Source organism: Pavona decussata, unplaced genomic scaffold, assembly GCF_977016875.1.
Source record: "Pavona decussata unplaced genomic scaffold, jaPavDecu1.1 SCAFFOLD_185, whole genome shotgun sequence".
In the NCBI taxonomy this organism is placed as follows: domain Eukaryota; kingdom Metazoa; phylum Cnidaria; class Anthozoa; order Scleractinia; family Agariciidae; genus Pavona; species Pavona decussata.
Window position 1 is genome coordinate 215001 of NW_028145594.1, and position 14342 is coordinate 229342.

At 39.0% G+C, this 14342-nt stretch overlaps 1 protein-coding gene across 3 annotated transcripts in view; it reads right to left on the minus strand.

Annotated features, from left to right (window-relative positions):
• Window positions 1-14342, minus strand: part of LOC146462749 (uncharacterized) — an 84008-nt gene that overhangs the window by 29384 nt on the left and 40282 nt on the right. The window lies entirely within an intron of this gene.

The following is a 14342-nucleotide window of genomic DNA, read 5'->3' on the forward strand; positions in this document are numbered from 1 at the left end:
ACCATACACTTTCCTTTGACCACCTCAATCATGACACTTTTACTTTTATATATACTTTCCTTTTTTACAGGCTGCTGGTATAAGAGAACCTGTTGTTCCTATCATAAGACAAAAAATTGTGGAGCTTAACTGAAAACTGCCTCAGTCAACTCCTGAACACACCTCTCAACTGCCTCAGTCAGTTCCTAATGACACCTTAAATTCATCTCAGTCAGTTCCTGAATGTAACTCCCAACTGCCTAAATCAAGTCCACAAGACAACTCACAAGCATTTCAGTCCCCCAAATTGACCTCTCAATCTCATCAGCCAGCGCCTGGACATTCCTCACAACCGCCCCTGTCAGGCTTCACATGCATCAGCTGCTGGTCAGTCAATTTAACCTCCAAAAGTCTGTATCGATTTAACAACCATCAGCAACCCCCAGCCACATATCAATCCACTACGGATTCCTGGCTTGGGTCTTTCACTAGAAGACAAGGACACTCTGTTGCATGGGAAACAGCTGAATGATAAACACATGGCAGTTTCACAAAAAATTATGAAAAAACAATTTCCTCATGTGGATGGTCTGTTGGATACAATTCTTCTTTCCAATAATGACATTATTGTCCACCTGCACAAGAGGCAGTGCAAATCTACCATATCCCTGGCCACTGGGTAATGTCATGCTCACTTGGTGGTGTGGTCATAGTCTATGCAAACACCACCCTGACCCCTCCACTGAGAAGGCAGTATAGCACGGTTCTACAGTCCCTTAGCAAATGGACTTGACAGGCTTATTAAAGTAACAGTCCGAAGATGTCGAAATCAAATTGGAGGGAAGGACTGTGGTTTATTTGCACTATGCCATAGCATTAATTAATGGAGTGAATCCTGCTACAGTGAAATTTCAGCAGCGCAATATGCGCCAACATCTTCAGCAGTGCCTCGAGAATCAGCATTTTACCATGTTCCCATGCAACAAAAGTGACCCAAAATCCCACACAAAATGATTAAGAAAGGACATTGTTAGCCTTCACTGTGTGTGTATGAGGCATTGCCCAGAATCAAAAACATTCCAATGTAGTAGCTATAGTTGCAAATTTACCTTCCATACAATGTGTGTTAAGCCTAATTCAATAAATACACTTCAACTCACTTAAAACATGCATGAACTCTGCCCAGCATGCAATGTATAAACCTTCGAATTTGATCTTATTAATTTAAGTGGTACTTATAATATTATCATTGCCATGTACTCATGTACATGTATGTAGGGGCTTTAATACTTTTTGTGTGAAGTCTAATCATGATTACTTGTACTGTGGTGGCACCCAGTGCAAAATCCAAAAAAAGTCGCATACGGATTATTATTGCTATTACTTTCTAATGAACAATACAAAATGAAATATTAATCAGTTTCTACATAATAATGATAATAATAAATAAATGAATACAATAAGCAATAGATGACTCCTGATGGTTTATGATTTGATATACAACAACAACAACTTTATTTAAGTGTCAATATCTTTAGCTTGTAAACAGCTAATTGGGGGCACTAAAAATAATAAGGAAAAGAGAAAAAAACAATTTATACATGGCAAAGAAAAATGTTCATCAGAAATTCAGAAATTTGGTGAGTTGCATTGCTGATTACAATGTATGAAGACATAAGTGCATAGCATTGTTTCAGTTACAGGAAAGTTGTTTACACTAAGAAGTTTGTGAAGGGACTGAGTTTTTTTCCTAAGCAAGATTAATGAAAGGTGGTTGACTGTACCGTAATTTCCTTTTCCTGTTTCTGATTGTTACTCAGTATTTGCATAAAGCTGTTATTATGCATGTTAGGGGAATGTAACAAGTACCATTGTAATTAGAAAATTCAACAATAAGTTCTCTGTGGGTATGAAATTCCCAACTTCCTAACCTATCCAACCATATTTGGAGTATCCATTCCTATCTTGAGTTGATCTATCCAAGGCATTTGATTTTTACGGCCTAAGTCTTAATAAAACGTGGTTAAGATTGCTGACTGCAGCACTTGTTGTGTTTTCATTTTACTTTATATGAATGTATCACTATGTTTGAAAAATAAGGTTCTCTGTGGGTCCACATTTCCCAAACTTTCTAACGTATCCAACTATATTTTGGAGTATCCATTCCATCCTGAGCTATACTACACTAACTTGAAGCTCTCACTGATAACTTTAGTGTATGAACAACTGCAACCGCCAACTATTACTGCTGCAATATCTAGACATGTTTCGCTAGTTAAAAATTCTAACATAAGGACTTTAAACAATACAAACTGAAACCTTTCATTAGCATTTTGAGGTATCCATCTTCATTCTGCCTTATAGTTCGTGATTCATCGAAGATCGAGAGGTGATTACGAAAATTGTCCGGACGAATCGTCTCCAGTCTCTGCGCGGATACCTGATTTTGAAGTATCCATTCTAGTAACAACCGTTTTGGGACACCAACATGGTCTTTGTGACGTCATGTGAAAACACTCTATATCACAATAAAGTTGATTATAGGTTTGATGTCGATGACTTTACACCTTTACTTACGTTATCAGGGGTCAACGTGCCCTTGGCTATCAAATCGGTCCGTTACCCACTAATTATGCAAGCATACAGTGACCCGGAGCCAAAGCCTACAGTTGCATACAAACTCTACAGAAAAAAGCCCATGGGACAACCTTTAAAAGTCAACTATTTAACCAAAACAATAGATAACTTAAGATGATAGATATCATAACCAAAACTTACCAGACATTTCCACCAAAGCCTTTCTGCACATCAAGTAATTTTCCTTCGCTATGGTTGTCTTCAATCTAACTGTGTCCAAGTCGAGTTTCCTCTTAATTTCTTCAGTAACAAGATACCTCTCAGCAACTTCATTTAGATGACCAGAAAGATAGTCACTCCACAGATGCTCAAGACTTTCTAAGGTAGGGCAATGCACAATAATTTGTAGAGAGCCCTTCCCGATAGTCACAAGGCCCAAATTGTAATGGTCCTCTAGATGTTGAAAAAAGGCTCCAACTCGTTCTAGTTCAGGTGTAAGATTGTGGGATTTCACATATTGTTCTCCTACAGTTCCTAAAAGGCTATAGAGATAGTCCTTCTTTTCATCACTTAGATCTTGGCCAGTAACTTCAATTAGAATCCTGACAAAAGTGTCTGAAAATCAACAAAACGTCATGGAAATGAGCTTCTTTTACTTATTGTTTGTTTGTTCGTGATTTAGCGTGTGTATATGTGTATATCCAGCTATAATGCATACTGGAAGAACACGATAGAAACGTTCTCCGAGAGTAACTCTCGATCAATTCAATTCAATTCAATTCAATTTTATTCACACTTATTCGAATGAAATACAATTTATTTTATAGTAAGAAAAAATTAAACATACAGAGCAATTTATTTAAGTGATTTTGCCTTCTAGGAAAGAAGTGCGTAGTGGTCAACGGATCAAGGCTTTCGTGTTGACCACTACCTCTGTGCAGTTACAAATAAAATATTGTATCCGAGCAAACAAATTTAATATCCTCTAAATTACAAGACAACTTACAACACAAAACCTACACACACAAGTCACATATTCTGTGCACGCTTCGCCTTAAATACCGTTTCGAGATTAGCATACGTAATTACATTCTCAAAACTATTCGACAAGTTCATGACGTGCATTCTCACAAGCATGCCAAGTACGCTTGACTGCTATGCTACATTTTCCTTCCTCATGAGAAAAACTAAGCTCCGATATAAAGTACTTAGAAATAGAGTTCGCAATCCTTAAGTCTAGCCGGAAGACATCGGCTACGTTGGGGACGCGTAACAGCAGCACATGAATTGTTCAGCTCCAAATCAGGCAGGGGATGAGTAGAGTCATGGTTCATCACAGGTTGATTGAGATTCTGATCAGGCCCGATGTTAATTGGAGCGTCGTCGATGAAACTACTGGCGTCGGAACTTGGAGCCGGAACCTTGAACACACGAACCAATCTTCGAGCATTCCATTTAGTACCATCTCGTAGCTGAAAGGTTGAGGGACCAATGCGCTTCACGATTTTTAATGGTTCAGTAAGGACAGGCCTCAACTTGTGACCACGAACTGGTTTTCTCACTCTAACCCAATGACCAACATCGAACTTAGGAAGCTTGGCTTTGCGTTTAGTATCCACGTACGATTTCAATGCTTTCTGCTTAGTGGCAACGTGTTCGGCTTTCGAAAGGATAGCCGCGTGTCGAGGAGTTTGAGGGGGCTTCAAATTATCCAACGGCACGATAAGCTTTCGGCCAACATTAACTAAGCTGGAGATATTCCTGTGAGAGCATGTTTAGTAGCACGATAGTTGCAGAGTGTTGTTCGAACCTCTTCCGCGAACGATTTCCCTTCTGCCATGGATGCTCTGATTCCCTCTTTCATGGTCCTGTTGAACCGTTCTACACCACCGTTGCTTTGAGGATTGTAAAGAGACGTAACGCGGTTTTCAATCCCTTGACAGCGCAAGAATTCAGTAAACTCGAACGATGTGAATTGAGGACCATTGTCAGTAGTGTCAGCTTCCGGTAATCCCCATCTGGTAAACAATTCATGAAGTGTCTTTATAACCGTACCAGAAGTGACGGAACTTGTGCAGGACTCCTCAGGCCACTTAGAATGAAAATCATGGACAAGAATCATATACTTGTGCGATCCAGATTTTTTGAGAGCTCTCCAAACTTCCCAACTACATCGTAATTAGATATACGCACCACAAAATGCATGCACCAATTGTTAACAATATCGCCAGTAGAAACGACGATGAACAACTTGGCAAAAAAAAATAATAAATTGGTCAAAGAAAATGTGTGCAAAGGATCTATGGAATATACAAAGGTTTCAGGTTTTTTTGCTGTGCTAAGATGTAAATGTTCTAAATAGCAGTTATCCGCTTGTGAAAGAAAAAATATTTCTGTCGAAACAGGTCGAATTTTCTTACGCCATCAGCGTTCTCAACAAGATTGTGATGCACCTTAAGTGTACTCAATTTGATTACTCGTCTTAACAACCATTAGCTGCAAAAATCGTTTAGACACTATAACACGAACGCACAATATTTTACTAATGTGCGGTGGAGCTAAGGTATTGGTGGAAGCATGATAACATGGAAAATAAGAAAAAAAACTTTTGTTGTTACCTTTTGCGGCTTTCTGTGTTACCATTGCCTGATTTCATACCGTAGGGGACTGGGAATAGTTGGAGTGTTTGCTAGAGGGAGGTGGTAGCGTTGCCATATTGCATTTCTTCGTGATGGCGACAAAAAACATCAACAACAACATGTAACTTGAAGGGAGCTGAGCTAGCCCAACGTGTACAAATAATTTTTCGCACTAAAGGAATAACCTGTTATACTTTATCATCTGATCTTGAGCTGCAAAGAGGGTATGCTAAAGTTCTTATGAACGAAGCAGTTAACTGAGAACAGGTGTTTTGCAGCGTTCACTGGAGTACAGGATGAAGGGAGCAAAAAAAAAAAAAATCAGTTACCAGACGTTGTTTTTATCCGAGATTATGCTGTAAAAGTGGCGGAAGTGTATTCCAAAAACCCAAGTGTTGAGTTAAAAACAAAAAACAAACAAACAACAAACAGGTCCCCTTCTTCCGTAGATCAAGAGCTAATACTACTCGTGTACAAGAAGGCTGCTGCTTTCCGCTAACGAGAATACGCTTATTTGTGTTCAAGGACGTTCCTGTGAGTAGGAGTGTGAGACCTCAGTCGAAAACGGCGCATTTTTCCAAAGAAAATTCAAGAGAAAAATGCCAATTTAGAATCCCAGGCCAATAGACTGACAAATGCACTGACTGAGAAGGGTAGTTATATCAAAATTTTACAACAGCAGCTTACGGTAGCTCAAACTGAACCATTAAGCCACCAATGCAGAACGTTACCATCTACAGCTTAAGAGAGAATGTCCGTGAAGACCGCGTGATATCAGTAAAATGTGGCACATGCTTCAAAAATTCAAAATCTTCATATTTCGCTCAGAGATACCCTATGATAAGCCAACAAACGTGATATATTTTTTTTGTTCAAAGCTGGTTGTATTTTCAACAAAATTCTCAAAAACTGTAACGGGCGCCGACCGTCATTAAATGGCGGAAATTAGTGCTTCGAGTAACAACACAAGAACTTCGCTCGTGAAAAGCGCAAAAGGAAGCACGATTTTTTCAAATGGGTATATTTGTGTAAGAGACACTGGCAAATGATTCAAGTCTAAAACCAGGATTGTTTGCTTAACTGGGAATGCACGGCACGAGTTTGAAAATTACCAATATTTCATTGTTTAAAAATCTCATTTTGGAGCAGTTTTTCAATAAACATTTTTCCCATGCGGTATAACTCAGAATCGCTTGAGATTATGGTTGTGATTAGTGGAAATAGTCTTCTTTTCAAGGGTATAAAAATTTGTCTGGGGCTCTTAACTTCTGCACGGAGAAAACTCGCCCTATGTCGAGAAAAATCAAACTCCACTTGTCAACAAACACAAATAATCGAATTAGAGTCTCTATTATCGAAGCCAATATTTCAAGCAAATCTTAGTGCTTAGCACCGTATTTGATTTGAAAGTAAACATTACAAGTTTACCTTGCAAAAGTTGTGGCTGTAGATTGCTTTTCATCGCCACTCTCCCGGCTTCAAAATTGTTATCTTCCCTTCGACCATGTTTACCAAAGCACAAGTAATCAACAACCATACGTATGACTCCTGCATGAAACATTACAGTTCCTGACAGATTCAACCATATTTGAGTCTCCACACAGCTATAGCAAAAAAGGTAACTCAATTGTACGATTAAGAACAATGAGTCAATTATCTATAGTTGCAGAAGAAGAAATTTTGCAGCCCGAAGACGCACACAAGAGGAATCGTCTGTAGAAGAATGAGACAATCATGTTTGTCACGCAATGAGACCGAGCAGGACACCCAACAAAACTAACAACCAGATTATATTTTTTCCGCGGCAGTTTGTCTGCGTCTACCGACTTCAAGCTTAAAATCCCCTAGCTGACATGGTACTAAATCTGTTACCAGCTTTTTGTCTTTAGGATGGGATTTTTTAGTTTTTTTTTTACAAGCAGATGCTTTGTACATCGTCCACGTGCAGTGGACAGAATGGTACCACTGGTGTCAAATGGGCACACCATGTCCATCCTAGCTTAATAGCCCGGCCTTCCCTGACTTTATCGACGAGACAAAAACAACAAAAGAGAGCCGCATTTAAAGGCTGTGACAATTACTTCTTTACGATAAGAAAGTTCGCGCGTTATGTAAGCTACGCTAAAATAAATCAATCATTCATTAAAATCTTCTTTTACATTTTTCAGATGTACACTACCCGCGTTTAGCGAAAGCTATTCAAGGCGGTAGTGTACATCGTGCAGAATGCCTATTGTTCTTGGGACATTTACTTACTGCACGGCAAAACTTATAGATCTGTAATATTAGCGGTGAAGCGTAAACTGAATGACTGTCATTGGTGCAAATTTACGCGCGCACTGCTCCGCAGGGAATACCGTTTAGCTCATTAACTTGTCGGAGCGGAGCTAAAAGACAAAGGCCTGACGAAGTTATGCTCTTTCTATTGTTTTCTAATATCGCACCTTCGCACTGTGGCTGAATGAGTGCTTTAAACTAGTATTTTGACTTTCATTAGTCTAACATATCGAGGGGTTTTTCAAGACCGATTGATCAGCCTCGCACTATTTTTGCATAGGGCAACTCTTACCTTCCGCTAAGCCACGGCAAAAAAAAAAAAAAAAGTCATTGGAACCTACGATAACTTGAATGCCGTCTGGTCGTGTGGAAATCTTTAGTTACTTATTATTGAAAAAAGTTAGCGCGCGTGTGCCTTCGTATACCATTCTCTTTGTTGTGAAAAAAAAAGAGAAGCTTTAATTGGAACATTCTGCTAAGAAACGTTTAAAGCTACAAGCTATTGATGATCCCAGTAATACACAACAACGCACTTCCAACACGCTCCCGAGCAGATTGCGCTAATCGGTAGCCGAGTGACAGAATACTTGATCGTAGAATTGCAAACACTTTGCTGGGTTGCCCACAAACTTCTCTCCATCTCCAAACTGCTTCGCCGTTTAGTTCGCAGTGAAACATAGGGCTGTTTTTGCTTACGTTTTCGCTTTCCTGGTTCATTGCGCAACAGGTTTTCGAATGAACCAGCTGTGCCAACAAGAACACTTTTAAAGTTCGCGGTAATTGGAATATTTTTCAGTCAAGTGGTTTTCTTGAATAGGCTATTGTTAGTTTTGACATCCATTGTTATGCAGACCTGTGCTTATGACAATAGCCCTTCGACCCAAGACGCGCCATTTTCAAACGAAACTCCAACAGCTAGTTTTCAAACTCAAAAGGCGAATGGTTCCTGTTGACCTATTTTCAAAGTTGAAACGGGTTTTGTTTCAGAAAAGACCCATCTTTCATTTGCCGTGCGTGAAAATTTGAAAGGCCGTTTTGATTGTCAGAAAATCGCTTCTGAAAACGGCTCCCATACAAAAAATGGCCTATTTTTGTCCATTTTTAAACGCAAAAAGCGAATCCTTACACTTTCTATATCCACTTACTTTTTGGCTTAAATTGAAGATACAACCTTCTTCTTCAAAACGCCGCGCGTGAAAGTTAAAGTTCTAACTCCAGGAAATCAGAAAAGTAAGTTTTATAAACCCTAGTAGGCTAATTTGGGCCCTTTCTTCTCTTATTCAGGCCATTTCACGGCACACACGCATTCAAATTTGCCGCTTCATCGGTTATGAATAATTAATGATGTCCAGGCATTCTGCGCGATGAACACGGGCCGGTGGTGTAAGTGGTGTTAAGAAAGAAAGAAAATAGAAAAAGAAACCCTTTTCTGAGTTTTTCGGTTGCTACTCAAAACTTTCTCCTCTTGGCCAGTGTCTATTATTCGGCTTTATCCAGCAATATATCTATCGCCTGAAGGTTAGCCTAACAGTGGTAAAAATGCCACCCATGCTTTTAGCCCTCAGCTTGTAAGGCCAATGAAGGACATACTTAAAGCAAAAAGCAGATAAGAGCCCGTAAAACGAATCTTATTTCTGGCAGATGCAGACTAGACAAAGTGACTGAATATTTTTCATGTAAGGCTGTTTGCGATGAACTAATTTGTCAGTGACATGCTAAAAGACAAACAAATGTCACAGGCTTTAGAAGGACAACACTTTCAATGCCCTTAGTAACTTGAGCTAGGCTCGAGCTACACAGTTCCATATGGCCGATGAAACCGGATTAATAGCAATTTACAGTCACGGCATATTTCTACCCAAAGCAACAATACTTATTAGGATAACTGTGCTCCTGAGCATAAAATAACTAAAGGTTTCTAGAATAATATTAAGCGCCACAGGATTCTAACCACGGCTGCACCCATACTAAATTTTCAGAGAAGAAGGTTAGACCCTCAAATGGTTCGGATGGCCACGTTGAAATCTTTATGGCGGCCCCGTCTCCAATTTGGAGATGTAAAATAACCACTGTAATGAGCCCTGGATATGACCACTCTCAGTACCAGCGATTAGTCTGAAGGACTTCTGAGGGAATATAATGAGACCACAAAATTGTAACTGTCAGAGTTCAGTTTATTTGAGAGAACTTAACGGAGTTCTTCACAGATTAGTAGCTACGGCTATAAATAGTATCCATAATAATAATAATAATAATAATAATAATAATAATAATAATAAGAATAATAAGAATAATAATAATGATGATGATGATAATGATGATGATGACGATAATAAAAAGCATAAGCATTGCGTTTATAGTTGGGTTTCCAGGAAAATAAGCATGTTGGTTTCATTCACGGAAAAAAGTTAAGTTCGTGATAAACATTTTAATTAAATTATCGGACACTAAAAACAGGCTGGTTATTAAAAATGCGAGCTTCTTGTTGCAAGTATATATGTTAATTTTTTCCGACTTACGGCTTTTCGCTCAGTTTGAAAATAAGACACAACTTTTAAATTTCATATTGACCTTCCCCTATCATGAATTAGCAAGACTACGTTGCCTTACGAGAAAATTTGTACCTGTTGGCTCTGGTACGTCTTAGATAGTCTTCGAAAGCGCCTTGTTGATACCGCGGTCAGCCTTGCGCGATTTCCCTTTGCGTAGCTCGATAAGGTATCGTTGGGAACCTCTCCACCACCCAATGCCCAAAGAGGAGGGATGAACTGGACAGATGGTCATGCCCGAAATGTCACAAGGTGCAGTGAAAATTGAAGCCCGTGATTTGATTGATTGATGTCCGACTCAACATCACTTACGCCGACAAACTGTGTGTGTGCTGACATGCTTTTTCCACATGAAAGCAATGGGAGGATAAGGGCACTTTTTTCTTTTGCTCGACTTCGTTTATCTTGGGAGCACTGTCCCCCAGCCAACCTCTGAAAAGAGCAATTGATATCCATTTCATGTGTTATCCAGAAGGACAACGTGGCTGCGCGATCATCTGTTTGTTTAAAAATTTTGAATGACGCGATGGTCATTATGATTAGGATTGGTTCACCTTATCAAATTTGGTTTTCTTTGGTGTTGAGCGCTCCCGCTTTTTCCTTCCCATAATTTTATTACTAATTTCCTTCTTCTAAATTTTACATTTGTTTCTTTCCTTCAATTTTTCCATTGTTGCTTGTTTGTTTGTTTTCTTTCCTTTTTTTTTTTCTTTCCATCGTTCGGACTGCTTGTCTGTCGATCGGTGGGTCTTTCTTCCTTAACCTCTCTCGTTCTTTTTGGCGTTTCTGTCTATTTGTTTTTAAGAATTTTATTTCACAGAATGTCTTTTTTAACAAACCAAAATTATTTCCTTATCCGCAAAACTTGTGTAACACCTGAAGGAATATTGGTAACCAAGCCTTCCTTGTAAGGAGTGTGATATGCCATTGCGTGACATACAAATAATATGCATGGATTGAAGAAGTCAAAACGACAGTGTCGCTCAGTAATCAAAAATCTCGCTCAATAGTCATTTTTTTTACGATGAAACAAGCTCAGTTGTACGTTAGAGAAAGATAGCAGCTATGGCGTGTTTGAAACTGCCAAGAATAGCGCCGATGTTTGTACAAGAGCCACCCGGGTATCGCTCCGATAGTTGTTGATTTCGTAAACTCGCTGTCAGAGGGAAGATGGTAATTTTGAAGAGAAAGCAGGAATGAAAACCAATCTACAGCCACTGTTTTAGCAAGGTAAACTTGTAATGTTGACCTTCTAATCAAATAGGCGCTAACCACTAAGATTTGCTTGGAATATTGGCTTCGATAACTGAGACTAATTCGATTACTTGTGTTTGTTGACAAGTGGAGTTTGTGATTTTCTCGACATAGAGCATGTTTTTTTTCGTGCAGAAGTTAAAAGCCCCAGACTAATTTTTATATCCTTGAAAAGAAGACCATTTCCACTAAACTCAACCTTAATCTCAAGCGCTTCTGAGTTATACCGCATGGGAAAAATGTTTATTGAAAAACTGCTCCAAAATGAGATTTTTAAACGATGAAATATTGGTGATTTTCAAACTCGTGCCGTGCATTCCCATTTAAGTAAACAAATACTGGTTTTAGACTTGAATCATTTGTCAGTGTCTCTTACAAAAATATACCAATTTGAAAAACCCGTGGTTCCTTTTGCGCTTTTCACGAGCGAAGTTCTTGTGTTGTTACTCGACGCACTAATTTCCGCCATTTTATGACGGTCGGCCCGTTACAGTTAATGGTAATTTTCTGGAAAATAAAAGCAGAGCTGAACATAAGAAATACACCACGTTTATTAACTCATCATAGACTATGTCTGAGCAAAATATGAGGGTATTAAATTTTTGAACCCTGTGCCACCACTCACTCGGTCATGAAAAAAAGGCGCTCTTAAGCTTAGCTAGACCGGGCTATTTTTTGTCTTCTGGTGCCGAGGACCATAACTTCGCAATGAACTATGACAATGAGACTGGGAGGACAGATATTACGTCCAAAAATATTTTCTTTGAGGTACACGACAAGAAGTGATGATTGCCAAATGCCGGCCATCTTGGCCAGGAAAGCGCCGAAACCGAAGGAAACGTAATCGAAACCAATAAAGTAACACTAATATGAACTAAAATCATGAAAGATACGGTAGGGAAAGTATAATTTTCTTGATTTTAAAAGGTGATGTTCCATTTTCTGAAAAAAAGCTGCCCGTAAAAAAGTGGTTACCATAGTAACATCAGAGTCAATGAACACTAACCGACTACGCCCAATTTTTTCCAAATAAATTTCTGAAAAAGTACTCAAATTTCATGCCGTTTGTCTAATACTGAAAACGTTACTCAGGTTCAAATCTCCGGACAGAATCCCTTCCCCCGCCGGGAATTTTTTTTACTTAGATACTTTTCTGTATCTTTTTAAATTAGAAAAGGAGATGACCGCAAGAAAAGTCGAACCTGGGTCGTCGGATTACCAGGCGGGAACATTACCACTAGACTACCGACCACAAGCCACCAGACTTTGCAACGTTTTGGCTAAATATCCTTACCGCATTACTGGTGGCACGTTTGAGCAGCATCACTTCAATATTTCCCGAAATATTCTTGCATGATTCTACGGTACATCTGCATTTGAGTGGACCACTCACCTGTGGTTTGATTATGACTTTGCCTATGAACATATCTACTAATGTACATGTACACCATGGAATGGTGGACTGAAGAAATTTGTAGATTGACCTGTTACAAAAATTAGTATATTGACAAAAGAAATGAAGTTCAATACCTTTGACGTCAAAAGTGGATCCTGGCCCAATGATTCTCTTTGTTGACCCTATTTGGAGAGATTGTTTACTTGTTGGTGTGCTTTTTTCATTAGTTTTAGAAACTATCGTTTGTTTATCACAGGTTGCAGTTTAAAAGCGTATGAGAAATATACTTACGATATAAGAAAGAATATTTACATGTCATTTATTGTTGCTCATTTCGATTACTGCGCGCAGACCTGGCATTTCTGTAATAAGGGCTGAGCTGAGAAATTGGAAAAAGTAAACGAAAGCGCTGTTCGATTCGTCTTTAGAGACAATCGAACACCATACGACAAACTTCTTAGTGTTTTAGGAAGAAAAATTTTATTGGAACAAAGATTACATAAAATCCTTCGTACTGTCTATACACTTGTAAATCACGACACGAACCCGAAAAGTCTGATTGAGTTAATATCACAACGAGAAACGACTTACGCCTTGTGAGGAAAGGACATTGTGACAATGCCATAGATTAACACCATTAGGTTTGGACTGAAGTCCTGGCGTTATCAAGCGCCCAAACTTTGGAACAGCTTAGGGACCGTTCATTTTTTATGAGCATGGGGGGGCTGGTGGGATTTAGGGGGGGGCCACGAGAAAAAAAATGGCACTAAAGGGGGGGGCTACCAAAAAAAAATGAGTGAAAGAGGGGGGGGTCACCAGAAATAATTGGCTAGTAGGGGAAATTGAAAGTGGCTCAATACAGAAACAGATGAAGAAATTGAATATTATTTCAATTTTATTTAATGCGATTTTCCTAACCACTTTTAATTTGTTTTACATACTGAGGTCGAAATCTGCATTTTATATTAACAACAACTGAGGAAATGAAGCATATCTGTTGGAAAAGCAATAATGAATATAAACTGAGGTAGACACCTATGTTTGTACAAGTTCAAATTAATATAAAAACGTATCAGTCTCACTATTGAATCATCCTTGGGGGAGTAGTTTTCTACAAAGTGGTTGTACTCTGAACTATATCAATAGATTGTTTAATGTTCTTTTTAATAGTACTCACTTTTATAAAGACTGTTGATTAGTAAATTATTTGAACCCAGGAGTATCAGTAGACTCAGTAGTATGCCTAGTGTGAACATCCAGATTAGTTTTAATAATAGAACTGTTGTTGGTGACTTCAGTTGACGGTAAATCTGAGCCGTAAGCCATCTTCAGAAAAGCTTGTAACTGTCATTTTTAATAGCAGTACTATAATATCCAGGCGCGTAGGAGGGGGGGTTCGAGGGGTTCGAACGAACCCCCTTTACAGATCAGTAATGGCGGAAGAAAAAGCACTTAATGAGGAGGTTGAACAATTACATGAGGTGTACCATGCGAGAGAGTAGAATGTCTGCCCTGGTTCTAATGCATATCAAATATGATATGCCTGTCAATTTTGACGAGATAGTCAATTTGTTCGAAGGCCAACACCCGAGAATGATGCAGTTTACCAGCTTGGTGTATGACTATCAGTAGATCGAATAGCTATCAGAACTCGACAGGGCGCGGAATGTA